Genomic DNA, 13,641 nt, shown 5'->3' with positions numbered 1-13,641 from the left:
CGGAGGTAGCGGTGAGCCGAGATTGCGCCATTGCACTCCAGCCTGGGTAACGAGAGCGAAACTCCGTCTCAAAAAAAAAAAAGACTACAATTTAAATATACCCATGCATTGCCTTCATTTTGAGGGTGCTAACAGTGTATGGGTATTTCTGACCCTGACCCTGACCCCCACCACCTTCATGGGAAATTCAGTTTCAAACACACTCATAGAAAACCACGCATTCTTTAATCAGCCAATAGCAAGAATCAAACCCTACAAACCTTCACTGGAACAACCCACTTCTCCGTAGAAGGCTGAGAATCCAGACTGGGTATATTTTCTTCCTTGTTGAGGACCAGGAGGGCACTTCACCCTGGAGGCTCATGTAGGAAGTGCACAGCCCATGGCCATTTTTTGCACCACTTTCCCCAAAGACAAGAGCTTCCCCTGGCACAGGGCACCCCATGTGATGTGGTGGTTTAAGAGGCTGGGCCTTGGGTCAGCAGACAAGAATCCCAGCACTGCCATTGATCGAATGAGTGACTTGTGCAAGGGACCTTTACCACATTTGGAGCCTCAGTTTCTCCATCTGCTGAATGGGGACAGGCCTTCCCATGTATATTGTGGGGGCAGACCCTCCCCCAGCTGTGTATTCACTGCAGAATCGGGGGCAGGGAGAAGCATGCAGGGTGCTGGAGCACAGTTGCCCTCATTTCCTTGGCTCAAGAGCTATTTCTGTCTGAAGAACTAGGACCTGTCACTGTAATCAGGGCACCCCCGTCTACAGGCTATGCTGAAGACTGGGTCAACTTTATTTTGTTAAAAAAAATTATTTTTTGAGACAGAGTTTCACTCTGTCACCCCAGACTGGAGTGCAGTGGTGGAATTTCAGCTCACTGCAACCACTGTCTCCTGGGTTCAAGCTTCTCCTGCCTCAGCCTCCCAAGTAGTTGGGACTACAGGTTCACACCAACACACCCGGCTAATTTTTGTATTTTTAGTAGAGATGGAGTTTCACCATGTTGGCCAGGCTGGTCTTGATCTCCTGGACTCAAGTGATCCACCCAAGTGGATCAAGTGATTGACTTCCCAAAGTGCTGGGAATACAGGTGTGAGCCACCACGCCCCGCCTGGGTCAACTTTTCTTTTTTTTTTTTTTGAGATGGAGTTTAGCTCTTGTTGCCTAGGCTTGTGTACAATGGTATGGTCTTGGCTTACTGCAACCTCTGTCTTCTGAGTTCAAGTGATTCTCCTGCCTCAGCCTCCCAAGTAGCTGGGATTACAGGCACCTGTCACCACACTTGGCTAATTGTGTGTGTGTGTGTATGTATATATATATATATATGTTTTTTAGTAGAGACGGGGTTTCACCATATTGGCCAGACTGGTCTGGAATTCCTTACCTTATGATCTGCCCGCCTCAGCCTCCCAAAGTGTTCGGATGACAGGCGTGAGCCACCGCGCCTGGCCCTCTGCCCTCTTCTATCCTTCATAGTTTTGGGGAGCAGTGCACTTCCTTTCCCCGGGAGTCCAGTGGTCATGGTGCTGGCCAGCTGTCTGCTCTATCTAGTGCCGAAGCTTCTGGCCAGCGGAGGAAGCAAGAGCTTAAGGCATCAGTGAAACAGGAGCATAAACAACACCAAAAATATTTTATATAGTTTGACCAGTAGCAACCTGACAGACAAAGCTCTTTTCTAGCACAGCCAGGCTAGGCCCCAGGTGGTGGATCCACGGTTAGGATGCACCGAAGACACAGCTGCAGGTTTAAACATGGCCACCAGAGGGCGAGAACAGATTGCGGGAAGCACCTGAGCTGCTTTTTTTTTTTTTTTTTTTTTTTTTTAAAGACGGAATTTCGCTCTTGTTACCCTGGCTGGAGTGCAATGGCGCGATCTCGGCTCACCGCAACCTCCGCCTCCTGGGTTCAGGCAATTCTCCTGCCTCAGCCTCCCGAGTAGCTGGGATTACAGGCACGCGCCACCATGCCCAGCTAATTTTTGTATTTTTAGTAGAGACGGGGTTTCACCTTGTTGACCAGGATGGTCTCGATCTCTTGACCTCGTGATCCACCCGCCTCGGCCTCCCAAAGTGCTGGGATTATGGGCGTGAGCCACCGCGCCCGGCCGCACCTGGCTTCTTATTTCCCAGAGTGGGGGAGAGAAAGAGAGAGAGAGAGAGAGCGCGCACTTCACTCCTTTTCAGGAGGCCTAGAGCTTGGTTCAAGCTCAGACTTCGTTTTCAGACTAGTCCTGGCCCCAGCAACCCCTGGCTGTGTGACCCAGAGCAAATGTCTTAATCAATTTGATCCTCAATGTCTCAGTGACAATATGGGAATAAGGCTGGACGCAGTGGCTCACATCTGTAATCCCAACGCTTTGGGAGGCCGAGACGAGCAGATTACCTAAGGTCAGGCGTTCAAGACCAACCTAGCTAACCATGGCCAAAGTGGTGAAACCCTGTCTCTACTAAAAATACAAAAATTAGCAGGGTGTGGTGGCGGGCACCTGTAATCTCAACTACTTGGGAGGCTGAGGCAGGAGAATTACTTGAACCTGGGAGGTGGAGGTTGCAGTGAGCTGGGATCCTGCCACTGCATTCCAGCCTGGGCAACAGAGTGAAACCCCGTCTCAAACAAACAAACAAATAAAAAACAAAATGTGAGTAAGAATAGTACCTATCTCAGAAGGTTTGGGGTCTTGGTTGGGCCTGGTGGCTCATGCATGTAATCCCAGCACTTTGGGAGGCCAAGGTGAGAGGATTGCTTGAGCCCAGGAGCTCAAGACCAGCCTGGGCAACATGGGGAGACTCCATCTCTATCAAAAATTTAAAAAATTAACCAGGAGTAGTGGCTACACTTGAGGCTGAGTTAGGAGGATCGCTTGAGCCCAAGAGGTTAAGGCTGCAATGAGCCGTGATAGTGCTACTGCACCCAATCCTGTATGACACAGAGAGACTCTCTCTCAAAAAATTATTTATTTTTTAAAAGGTCTTGGGTCTGATTAAATGAGTCCATTCATGGACTGTTCACTGATGGGCCACCCTACAGGCAGATGGAGCATGTTCTCAAAGGCACCAAAGGAAGGTGCTTTAAAATAATTTGCTATTTAACATCTTATTAAAACAAAAGCAGCATGAGGGAACTCACAATGATGTTACCTTCCCTGTAGTTACTTGTCAGTTCGGCATCATTTTGGATTGTTTTTCTATTTAATGACATATGTGAGGACCCCATCATCCTTTTGGTGTGTGACTTAGGTGGGTTTCCAGCCCATGGAGGTCTTTACAGGGGCTATAGATGCGGGGCCCCACTGTGTTCAGGGGTGCAGTTCCTGGTGGGCCCAGAGCAACTGAGCCAAGATGTCCATGCAGGACCCAGAGAAGTATAGGTCCTGGCGGATACTCTGTGGAAGGCCTGGGGTCTTGGGCAGCAAGACCCAGGGTAGGGTCCCCCCACCTTCCATCCCCAGAGACCAGCCTGCTCCCCCAGGATTTGGCCATGGGGATGCCACACCTCAGAGTCCCCTATCAAAGTTCCTACCTGAGCCTCCGCCTCCTTCAGGCCAACCCCAACACTTTATGCGCTGTCCTCCATGGTGGTCTTCCCTAGCCGTGGCCTCTCCTCTTGTCTCCTAGACCTGCTGTACCATCCTGGAGAGCATCTGGGGAAAGGGGTTGTCACATGTTGGGGAGACCCCTGGCATTTGGGATGGTCAGAGGTGCCAGGAGTCCTCCAGGCCAGTTCCACACAACAAGGGATTGTTTGAATCCTTCCTGACCTTCAAGTGTCCTACCTGGATGTTCAGACAGGTGAACAATCTGTTTTGTTTTGTTCTGTTTTGTTTTGTTTTGTTTTGACAGATCTTTGCTCCGTCACTGAGGCTGGAGTGCAATGGTGAGATCTTGGCTTACTGCAACCTCTGCCTCCCGGGTTCAAGTGATTCTCTTGCCTTGGCCTTCTGAGTTACTGGGATTACAGGTGCCTGCCACCACACCCAGCAAATTTTTGTATTTTTAGTAGAGACAGGGTATCACCATGTTGACCAGGCTGGTCTCGAACTCCTGACCTCAGGTGATCCGCCCACCTTGGCCTCCCAAAGTACTGGGATTACAGGCATGAACCACTGTGCCTAGACTTGTTTTTTGTTTTTTAACAATGTCTCTGCAGGTATCTGATGAACAATCTGTTTATCACCATTTGAACTTACAACCTTGTTCTGTTTTATTTGGAAACACAAAGTGATTTTTGCACAGTTTTAATATGTAGAGTATTTTTCAGGAATACTGAAATTATTATCACGTGAAATGAAGGAAGATGGTACTTTGCGTTGTTGGGAATTTTACCAGGAGTTCTCATCATCTAGGAAACTCGCACCATAGGGGCAAGGATAGTCACTTTTTTCTGCCTGGCATGCATCTGAAGCCACTATTTATGGAGCTTCAAAATAAGGGTACAGGCTGGGTGTGGTGGCTCACGTCTGTAATCCAAGCACTTTAAGAGGCCAATGTAGAAGAATTACTTGAGGCCAGGAGTACAGGACCAGCCTGGGCAACATGGTGAAACCCTATCACTACAAAAAAAAAAAATTAGCCAGGCGTGGTATGGTAGTGCATGCCTGTAGCCCCAGCTACTGGGGAGGCTGAGGCAGGAGGAATGCTTGATCCCAAGAAGTCAAGATTGCAGTAAACTATCATCATACCACTACACTCCAGCCTGGGTGACAGAGTGAGAACTTGTCTCTTAAAAAAAAAAAGAAGAAGAAGAAAAATAAAATATGTGTACAAACATCAGAAGACTTCATCACAATTTTACATCGTGCCCCACCATTTACATACTTAAATGCATATTATTTTTATTTGAAAATATGATTTGTATATATAAATACAATTTTAGTTATGTACATGTAAATACATATATTTTATTATATATTATAAATTACTATCTTTTATATTACAATTAAGGTATCAAATTGATTTTTTGAAATTGAGTGCATAAATAAGTTTGAACTTCATTTCAGGCTCATACTAGAAGGCACTGAATTTATTAATATAAAAGTAGATTCTGGGAATCTCACGAAAATAAGCAAAAAATCCAGAAATAAAAGTGGTTTCTGAAAAGAATGACTTCATTTATTGGAAGTTCAAAGTCAGGCAAATATCATTTATACTCTTAGAAGTCAAGGTGATGCTTACTTTGAGGAGGTAACTTGGTGGGGACCTGGGGGGCTTGGGGTGTAGGAAATGCACTTTGTTCATCTGGATCCTGCTTACACAGATGTGTTCAGGTTGTGAAAGTGCAGGAGGAAGAGTTAGGGGGGAGAGAGAGAGAAAGAGACAGAGAGAGAGAGAGAGAAGAGCACTTCACTCCTTTTCAGGGACCTAGAGCTTGGTTCAAGTTCAGACTTCATTCTCAGACTAATCCTGGTCCCAGCCACCTCTGGCTGTGTGACCCAGAGCAAATATCTTAATCAATTTGATCCTCAATATCTCAGTCACAAAATGGGAATAAGGCTGGACCTGGTGGCTCATGCCTGTAATCCCAGCATTTTGGGAGACCGAGGTGGGCTGATCATGAGGTCAGGAGTTCAAGGCCAGCCTGGGCAACACAGTGAAACCCCATCTTTACTAAAATACAAAAAATTACCTGGGCATGGTAGTGGACACCTGTAATCCTAGCTACTCGGGAGGCTGAGGTGGGAGAGTTGCTTGGACCCAGGCGGTGGAGGTTGCAGTGAGCCGAGATTGTGCTACTGCACTCTAGCCTGGGTGACAGAGCGAGACTCCATCTCCAAAACACAAAAATTAAAATCAAAATTAACATCACCAATAAAAGTGCAAATCAAGTACCTACTGATATTGACATGACACTGAAAATGGATTCTTTTTAATTATATTCCTACAAAATGGAAATAACTTCAATCTTTTTCATGAAAAAACATCAAATAAACCCAATTTGAGGATATCCTACTACCTAACTAGTCCCCTCCCCTCCCCTTCCCCCCCCCCTTTTTTTTTTTGAGACAGGGTCTCTGTCTATTTCCCAGGCTGGAGTGCAATAGTATGGTCTTGGCTTACTGCAGCCTCAACCTCCTGAGCTCAAGAGATCCTCCTGGCTCAGCCTCTTGAATAGGTGGGATCACAGGGTGCTGCACCACCATGCCTTGCTAATTTTTAAATTTTTTTTGTAGGGACAGAGTCTCACTATGTTGCCCAGAGGTGGTCTTGAACTCCTGAGCTCAAGCAATCCTCTCACCTTGGCCTCCTAAAGTGTTGGGATTACAGGCATGAGCCACCACGCCTGGCCCCAACCAATATCTCTCAACATGATCAATGTCATGAAAGACAAAGTGATTGGGAAATTGTTCTAGATAAAGGGAGACTAAAGAGACTCAGCAGCTAATTGCAATGCATGGACTGGGATTTTATTATTGTTGTTATAAAAACCTTATTAGGACAATTAGCAAAACCTGAACAATGTATTTGGATTAGATAATAGTACTGTAGCAATGTTAGTTTCCTGATTTTTTTTTTTTTTAAGACAGGGTCTGACTCTGTTGCCCAGGCTAGAGTGCAGTGGCACAATATCTGCTCACTGCAATATCCGCTCACTGCAATCTCTGCCTCCTAGGTTCAAGCGATTCTCCCACCTCAACCTCTCTAGTACCTGGGACTACAGGTGTCTGCTACCATGCTCAGCTAATTTTTGTATTTTTTGGTAGAGATGGCATTTTACCATGTTGGCCAGGCTGGTCTCGCACTTCTGACCTCAGGTGATTCGCCCACCTCAGTCTCCCAAAGTCCTGGGATTACAGGCGTGAGCCACTGCACTTGTTCTTATTGTATTATTCTTTTGACTTTTCTGTAAGTTTGAAATTACATTAAAATCGCCTGGCATGGTGGCATGCACCCATTGTATCAGCTAGTGGGGAGGCTGAGGCAGGAGGATCCCTTGAACCCAGGAGGTTGAGGCTGCAGTGAGCTATGATTGAGCCACCAGCCACCAGCCTGGGTGACAGACTGAGACCTTGTCTATAAAATAAAATAAAAAAAAAACTATAAAATATCAAAATACAAAGTTAAAAGAAAAAACTTAAAAAACATGTTTAGAGGTGAGGAGCTCTGGGTCTGATAGCAGAACTTTAAATGCTGGCTATTCATTTCCGTTTCCACAGTTGCAAGCCCAGTTTTTCTGGGGCTCAGAAGAGGGGTAGAAAAAGAAGGAAGGAAAAGAAATGTGAAGCCCAGCACTTCCTGCCGTGGCAGTTCTGAGTGCCTCAGGTCCTGAGGGTTCAGCTCTAGGGGGTCTCAGTTTACAGCAAGGACTCAGTAAGGTTGGCTGAGGCTGGTTAAGCTCTCACCTGCTAACAGGCCCCCTCTGGGTTAGTTTTGCTCACTGGCACTTCTCCAAACCCCAATTATGACCTCTGACCTCAGGGGGTGCCAGGCTCAAGGCAGGTGCCCCAACAACTGAAAACTGAATGCTGATGCCCTGACCTGAGCCCCGAGGAGTTGCCATAGACACCCCCGGCGCCAGCTAAATCAGCCAGGTTGGCGCTGAGCACTTCATCCCCAGCCTGGGGTCAAAGGGTGCCTGTGAGCCTCTCTGCACTCGGTGGACCAGAGCTACGAAGTTGGGAGGGGTTCCCCTCCAGGGTCTTTCCACTGACCCCAGAAACCACAGGCTTCTGGATTTAATGCTGGGGCCAGGACTTCAAAGGCTTGGCTGCCCCCAAAATACCTTTTCAGCTCACCTGGCCCTGCCTGGAATTGTACCATTAGAGCCATGCTCTCCAGGAAAGAAATCATCTCCAAGCATTAACTTCTCTGAAAGTCAGACCTTGTTGTATGGGTCGTGGTTCATGAACTTGGATAGTGAGAAACATAGAGTGCCTTTATTTTCTGTAAATCAATTAAATCTTGCTCTGTGCTCCTATTATATTGGGCTGCTAGGAAATTCAGCCTGCAAATGCTCCTGTCACGTTGATGGACTAAGGTCTGGGGGCCTGGGGACTCCTCCGGTTATTAGCCCTTGCTGGTTTTGCCCCACCCCTAGGGCCCCTTTCAGTTTAGGAGGCACGTGGAGTGACCCATAGCCTAAGATCTGGTGCATTTTGCCCCCCAGCTCGGCCATAAGTCTGACTCTATTTCTGGGGAGGGAATCCACTTTCTCTCCTCCCTCAAATTCTACCTGAGGCCTTCCAGGATTCCCATGGACACATTTTACAAATGGGAAAACTGAGGCCTGGAGAAGCGATCACACAGCAGACTGAAAAGGAGGTGATAAAATCATTCCCCAACAAGGTGTTTCTGGCTGTGGCCTTCACAGGGGCAGTTGCATTCATCAGGCAACCATGCCTTACCTGTGAGCAATGCAGCTCCAATGGCGGGAGTTCAGGCACTAGGACAGGCTGCCAGGGAGTTATTTGGTCAGGGGTCGGGGGGGGTCTTTTTTTTCTGAAACAAGATCTTGTTCTGTCACCCAGGCTGGAATGCAATGGTGTGATCAGAGCAGAGCCCCTGAGCTCAAGTGATCCTCCCACGCCAGCCTCTTAAGTAGCTGAAACTACAGGCACAGACTGCCACCACCAGCTAATTTAAATGTTTTCTTGGTAGGGGCAGGGTCTTGCTGTGTTGCCAGGCTGGTCTTGAATTCCTGGGCTCAAGTGATCCTCCCACCCTGGCCTCCCAAAGCACTGGGATTACAGGTGTAAGCCACTGAGCCTGGCCAAGGGGTAGGGGTGTTTCTGTTACATAAGGCCCTCTGGATAGAGTGAAGAGTCATAAATCCCAGTTCTCCTGCCAACTCACTTTGATAGACTCTGTTCCTTCTTTGGGCCTCAGCTATTGTATCTGTATAATAGGATCAGCTCAGATTCCCTAGGTGGTTTATGTGTTGTTGTTGTTTGAGACAGGGTCTTTCTCTGTTGCCCAGGCTGGAGTACAGTGGCAGGATCATAGCTCACTGCAGCATCGACCTCCCAGATTCAAACAATCCTCCAACCTCAGCCTCCTGAGGAGCTGGAACTACAGGGACGCGTTACCATGCCCGGCTGATTTTTTGGTATTTTTTTGTAGAGTCTTTGCTATTGCCTTGCTTTTCATTGTCCAGGCAGGTCTCAAACTTCTGGGCTCGAGCAATCTGCCTGCCTTGGCCTCCTAAAGTGCTGGGATTACAAGTGTGAGCCACCACAACCAGCTCCTAGGTGGCATACTGATCCTATCATGGCTCCCTCTGGCTGAAGAAGTTGTACCCCCAAACCCTGCTCCTAACACGCAAGAGCAGCAGAAGCAAGGCCCTACTCCTTGCATGGGCCTAGGTACTGGAGAGACAGGGCTGTGTGCCCTCTGATGCTTCCTGTGTCCAGACACTCATGCTGAGATCAGGAGCTGAGAGAGGAGAAGGAGAAAGAGATTCACATTCTTCCTAAAAACCTGAGGGACCCCTGGGAGCCCAGGTGACCCCAGGGGCTCATGTGTCCCTATGCCTTTCTTGCAGTGCCAGTCTAAGAGGGCCTCTTGGTGGGAATAAAGGAATTATCTGCTCACCCTCCTATGTCCCAGAAGAAAAAAGCACTTGGGTTGCAGCTGGAGGGATGTAGGTTACACTCATAGACTGCCAAACTGGCAGGGTCCAGGCATGAGTCCATCCCACAGGGCTGAGGAGAGGCAGCAGGAGAAGCTGATGAATCACACCTGCCAGAATTTGCACTCAAGCCCTCGGTTAGAGGGTGGATTCGATCCAAGTGATGCCTGGTGCCCTCTAAGCCTCAGGAAGAGTCCTCTTCCTCCAGCCCAGGTGGTCCTCAGCCCCTACTTTAGATCTCAGTGACCCCATGGCCCTTGCATGTAAGGGTAAACCTCTGCCTGGCATCTGAAGACTCTGCAGCCTGGGAGCCCCTGTGTCCTCAGTCCCACTTCTTCTTTTTGTTGATACAGGCTGGGTAAGAGCCAGGCCTTCTTTTTCCGTCTGGTAAATGCTCTTGCAGCTGAGCTTCTGCCCCTCTCCTAGGATGCCAGCTTCTTTGCTCTGGGCCCCTCCTCCAGGAAACCCTCTCAGACCTAATCAGATCTCAAGCAAGCCAGGATTACCACCTCCCCTGACTCCCAGCCCTCTTCTGCAGTCAGTGCCTTGCTGAGGGTCTTGGCCTTTCTCCCAGTGGAACAGGAAACGCCTGTCAGGGTGGCCTGGGGCAGAGCCAGCCAGGCTGAGTGAAGCGGAGTTAGAGAGGCTTCCTGGGGGAGGAAACCAACTTGGCATCAAATGTTCTGAGACTGCTCTTGTGGAGGACAGAGGCTGGGAGCAGACCTGACTCATTCCTGCCACTTTGCCTGGCTGCATGCCCAGCCAGATGGCTTTCTCAGACACCTGTCCAGCAGAGTGACATCCATTTAGGACTGTGCTGTCTAATACGGTAGCCACTGGCCACATATGGCTTTTTTTCCCCTTTAAAATTTTCTTTTTTAAATTAGCAATGGGGTCTCACTGTATTGCCCAGGCTGGAGTGCAGTGATTATGCATAGATGTGATCATCATGCAATCCAGCGTTGAACTCCTGGCCTTAAGCAATCCTCTTGCCTCAGCCTCCTGAATAACTGGTACTACAGGCACATGCCATCATACTGGGCCACATATGGCTTTTTTGTTGTTTTTTAAGATGTGCAGGCCAGGTGCTGCGGCTCATGCCTGTAATCCCGGCACTTTTGGAGACTGAGGCAGGTGGATCACCTGAGGTCAGGAGTTCAAGACCAGCCTGGCCAATATGGTGAAACCCCGTCTCTACTAAAAATACAAAAAATGGCTGGGCATGATAGCTCATGACTGTAATCCCAGCACTTTGGGAGGCCGAAGCAGGTGGATCACGGGGTCAGGAGTTTGAGACCAGCCTGGCCAACATGGTGAAACCCCACCTCTATTTTAAAAAAAAAATTTAGCCCAATGTGGTGGCACACGCCTGTAGTCCCAGCTACTCAGGAGGCTGAGGCAGAAGAATCACTTGAACCCAGGAGGCAGAGGTTGCAGTGACCCAAATCATGCCACTGCACTTCAGCCTGGTCGACAGAGCAAGACTCTGTCTCAAAAAAATAGGAACTAGGTACAGTGACAGGTGCCTGTAGTCCCAGCTACTGAGGCAGGAGAATCACTTAAACCCAGGAGGCAGAGGTTGCAGTAAGCCGAGACATCACCATTGTACTCAAGCTTAGGCAACAAGAGCAAAACTGTCTCAAAAAAAAAAAAAAGTGCAACTGTATACTGACAAATAAGGCTCTGAGCATATGAAATGTGGCTGCTCTGCCCTGAGATGTACTATAAGCGTAAAACACACACCAGATTTCAAAGGCTTAGCACAAAAAAAAAGACAAAATATGTCATTAGTAGCTTTTTTCTGTTAATATTAATGACAGATTAAAATGCATATATTTTGGATATAATTGGATTAAATGAAGTATATTATTTAGATGACTTGTTTCCTTTTACAAGTCTTCCTTTACAAGTCTTGTCTCCTGTTACAAGACAGGGTCTTGCTGTGTTGCCCAGGCTGGTCTTTAAGTGATCCTCCTGCCTTGGCTTCCCAAAGTGCTAGGATTACAAGTGAGCCACTGTGCCCAGCCTTATGGCTCTTTCTATATATTTGATATTACTATTCAAAAATTATAAATTACAGATATGGCTCACATGTCATTTCCATTTTACAGAGGAGGAAATAGGCTTCAGAGGGCTTGAGAGGCATGTGGTACAAAGCCCAGGTATGACCCGGTAAGTGCTCCCTTGGATTTGTAAGCTGATGAGACTTCAAAAGAGATACATTCCCTAGGCCTTGCCTCTGGCTAGGGGACAAATGCCAGAACATTTCATGCTCAAAGAGTCACATCTCCTCTTCCCCCTGAATCTTGACCAACCAGCAGTACATTTGGCCTTTTAGGGTGGCCTCAGAGTTGGTGCTGTGACCTGTGGATGTGGGAGGGTCCGCAAGATGCTCAAGCTGTTGTCTGACCCCTTTCCCCAATCCCAGGCCAGCTCCAACTGTAGCCAAAAGCCTTCTGTCCTGCTCGAACCCCTCTTAGCTTGGATATCAGCTGTGGCTCCCTCCCAGGCATCCACTGTCAGGTTATCTTGCAGCCTCCACTATGGACCTATTTCTGTCCGTCTCCAACTGTTGCTCAGGCCACAGATCACTCTCCCCACTGATGAGCACATCAGCAAGTGTGTGTCCAGAGCTAGCCTTTAGGAGACACTCCCAAGCCTCTGCAGCAGCAGCAGCAGCAGCATCTATAGGGTGACCATGGGGTTGGAAGCCAGCCCTCTGCAGAAGGAGCTTCAGGGGGATCAGGTCTTCACAGCCATCCCACCGCCTGAGGCCCACTCCATAGAAACGACCTGCTCTGGGGCCCATGGCCTGCACTGGAGGGAAGACTGTGACCCTCACCTGGACAGACTCTGCAGGCTATGGCTGCTGACGGGCCCACAGCCCTGCCTGGATTAATCTGAGGACTACTCCTGGCTGCCCAGGGAGGGCGTGTCTGAAGTCCTGGGAGCAAGTAGAGCTCATCTTGTCTTGGGTGTCCCAAATGTCTACAGCTTCACCTCCAGGAAAGCCTTGCCCTGGATAAGGACTCAGGATCCGGTCCTGGGTCCCTTGAGACCAGGTGTGCTGGGATCCAGCTGGGACATCCCATTTCAATATAATAGGGTCAAATGTGGGGCTGTGATTATAACATAAGGAGGCCACTTTCAGCTTTAAAATAGTTTTAAATTTAAAAAGTGAATTAAGGGAAAGGACTTAGGGTGTGAGGATTCTTGCAGCCCAAGGATAATTATTATAAAACCAGCTCCCATTTCCCAAGTCCTCTGCAGTGCCAGGCCTGTGTTGCCACCACCCCTGGGAGGGACTGGACAGGGTCCCTGGCACAGTCAGCAGCTAGAGGGCTATTATACCACCTCCAGATGGTCACCACCATACCCATCCCACCCTCCTTTGAGCCCAGTTGCTCTGGTATAGAGTAGAAGAGTTATTGGACAGATCCAGGTTCAAATCCTGCTCTGTGACCTGCTTACCTAACTTTCTGAGCCTCATCATCCTCATCTGTAAAATGGGGGTAACAACAGTTCTTGGATCACAGGGAGAGCTGGGCATCTGCCCCAGGCCCTTTGCCTGCCTTAACAGGCACATTACTGTCATTGCTTCCCTGTTGCCACAGCTGCCTGCCTCCAAGCTGAGCAAATGCTGTCCTCCAGACACCTCTCCTCCAGCTCACCATCTACTCAAAAGTGGAGGGAGGGGCCAGGCACAGTGGCTCATGCCTGTAATCCCAGCACTTTGGGAGGTGGAGGCAGGCAGATCATGAGGTCAAGAGATGGAGACCATCCTGGCCAACATGGTGAAACCCTATCTCTACTAAAAATACAAAAATTAGCTGGGCATGATGGCACACACCTGTAGTCCCAGCTACTTGGGAGGCTGAGGTAGAAGAATTGCTTGAACCCAGGAAACAGAGATTGAGCAAAGATCATGCCATTGCACTCCAGCCTAGTGACAGAGGGAGACTCCATCTCACACACACACAAAAAAAAGTGGAGGGAGAAAATGGCCCCTATCTAGATCAGGCCACGGGTGCCTGCAGGGGTAACTCTATCTGGCCTGCTCCTCCTGTACACCCACTCCTGCC

Source organism: Callithrix jacchus, chromosome 20, assembly GCF_049354715.1.
Source record: "Callithrix jacchus isolate 240 chromosome 20, calJac240_pri, whole genome shotgun sequence".
Lineage (NCBI taxonomy): Eukaryota > Metazoa > Chordata > Mammalia > Primates > Cebidae > Callithrix > Callithrix jacchus.
This window is presented reverse-complemented; position numbering follows the sequence as displayed.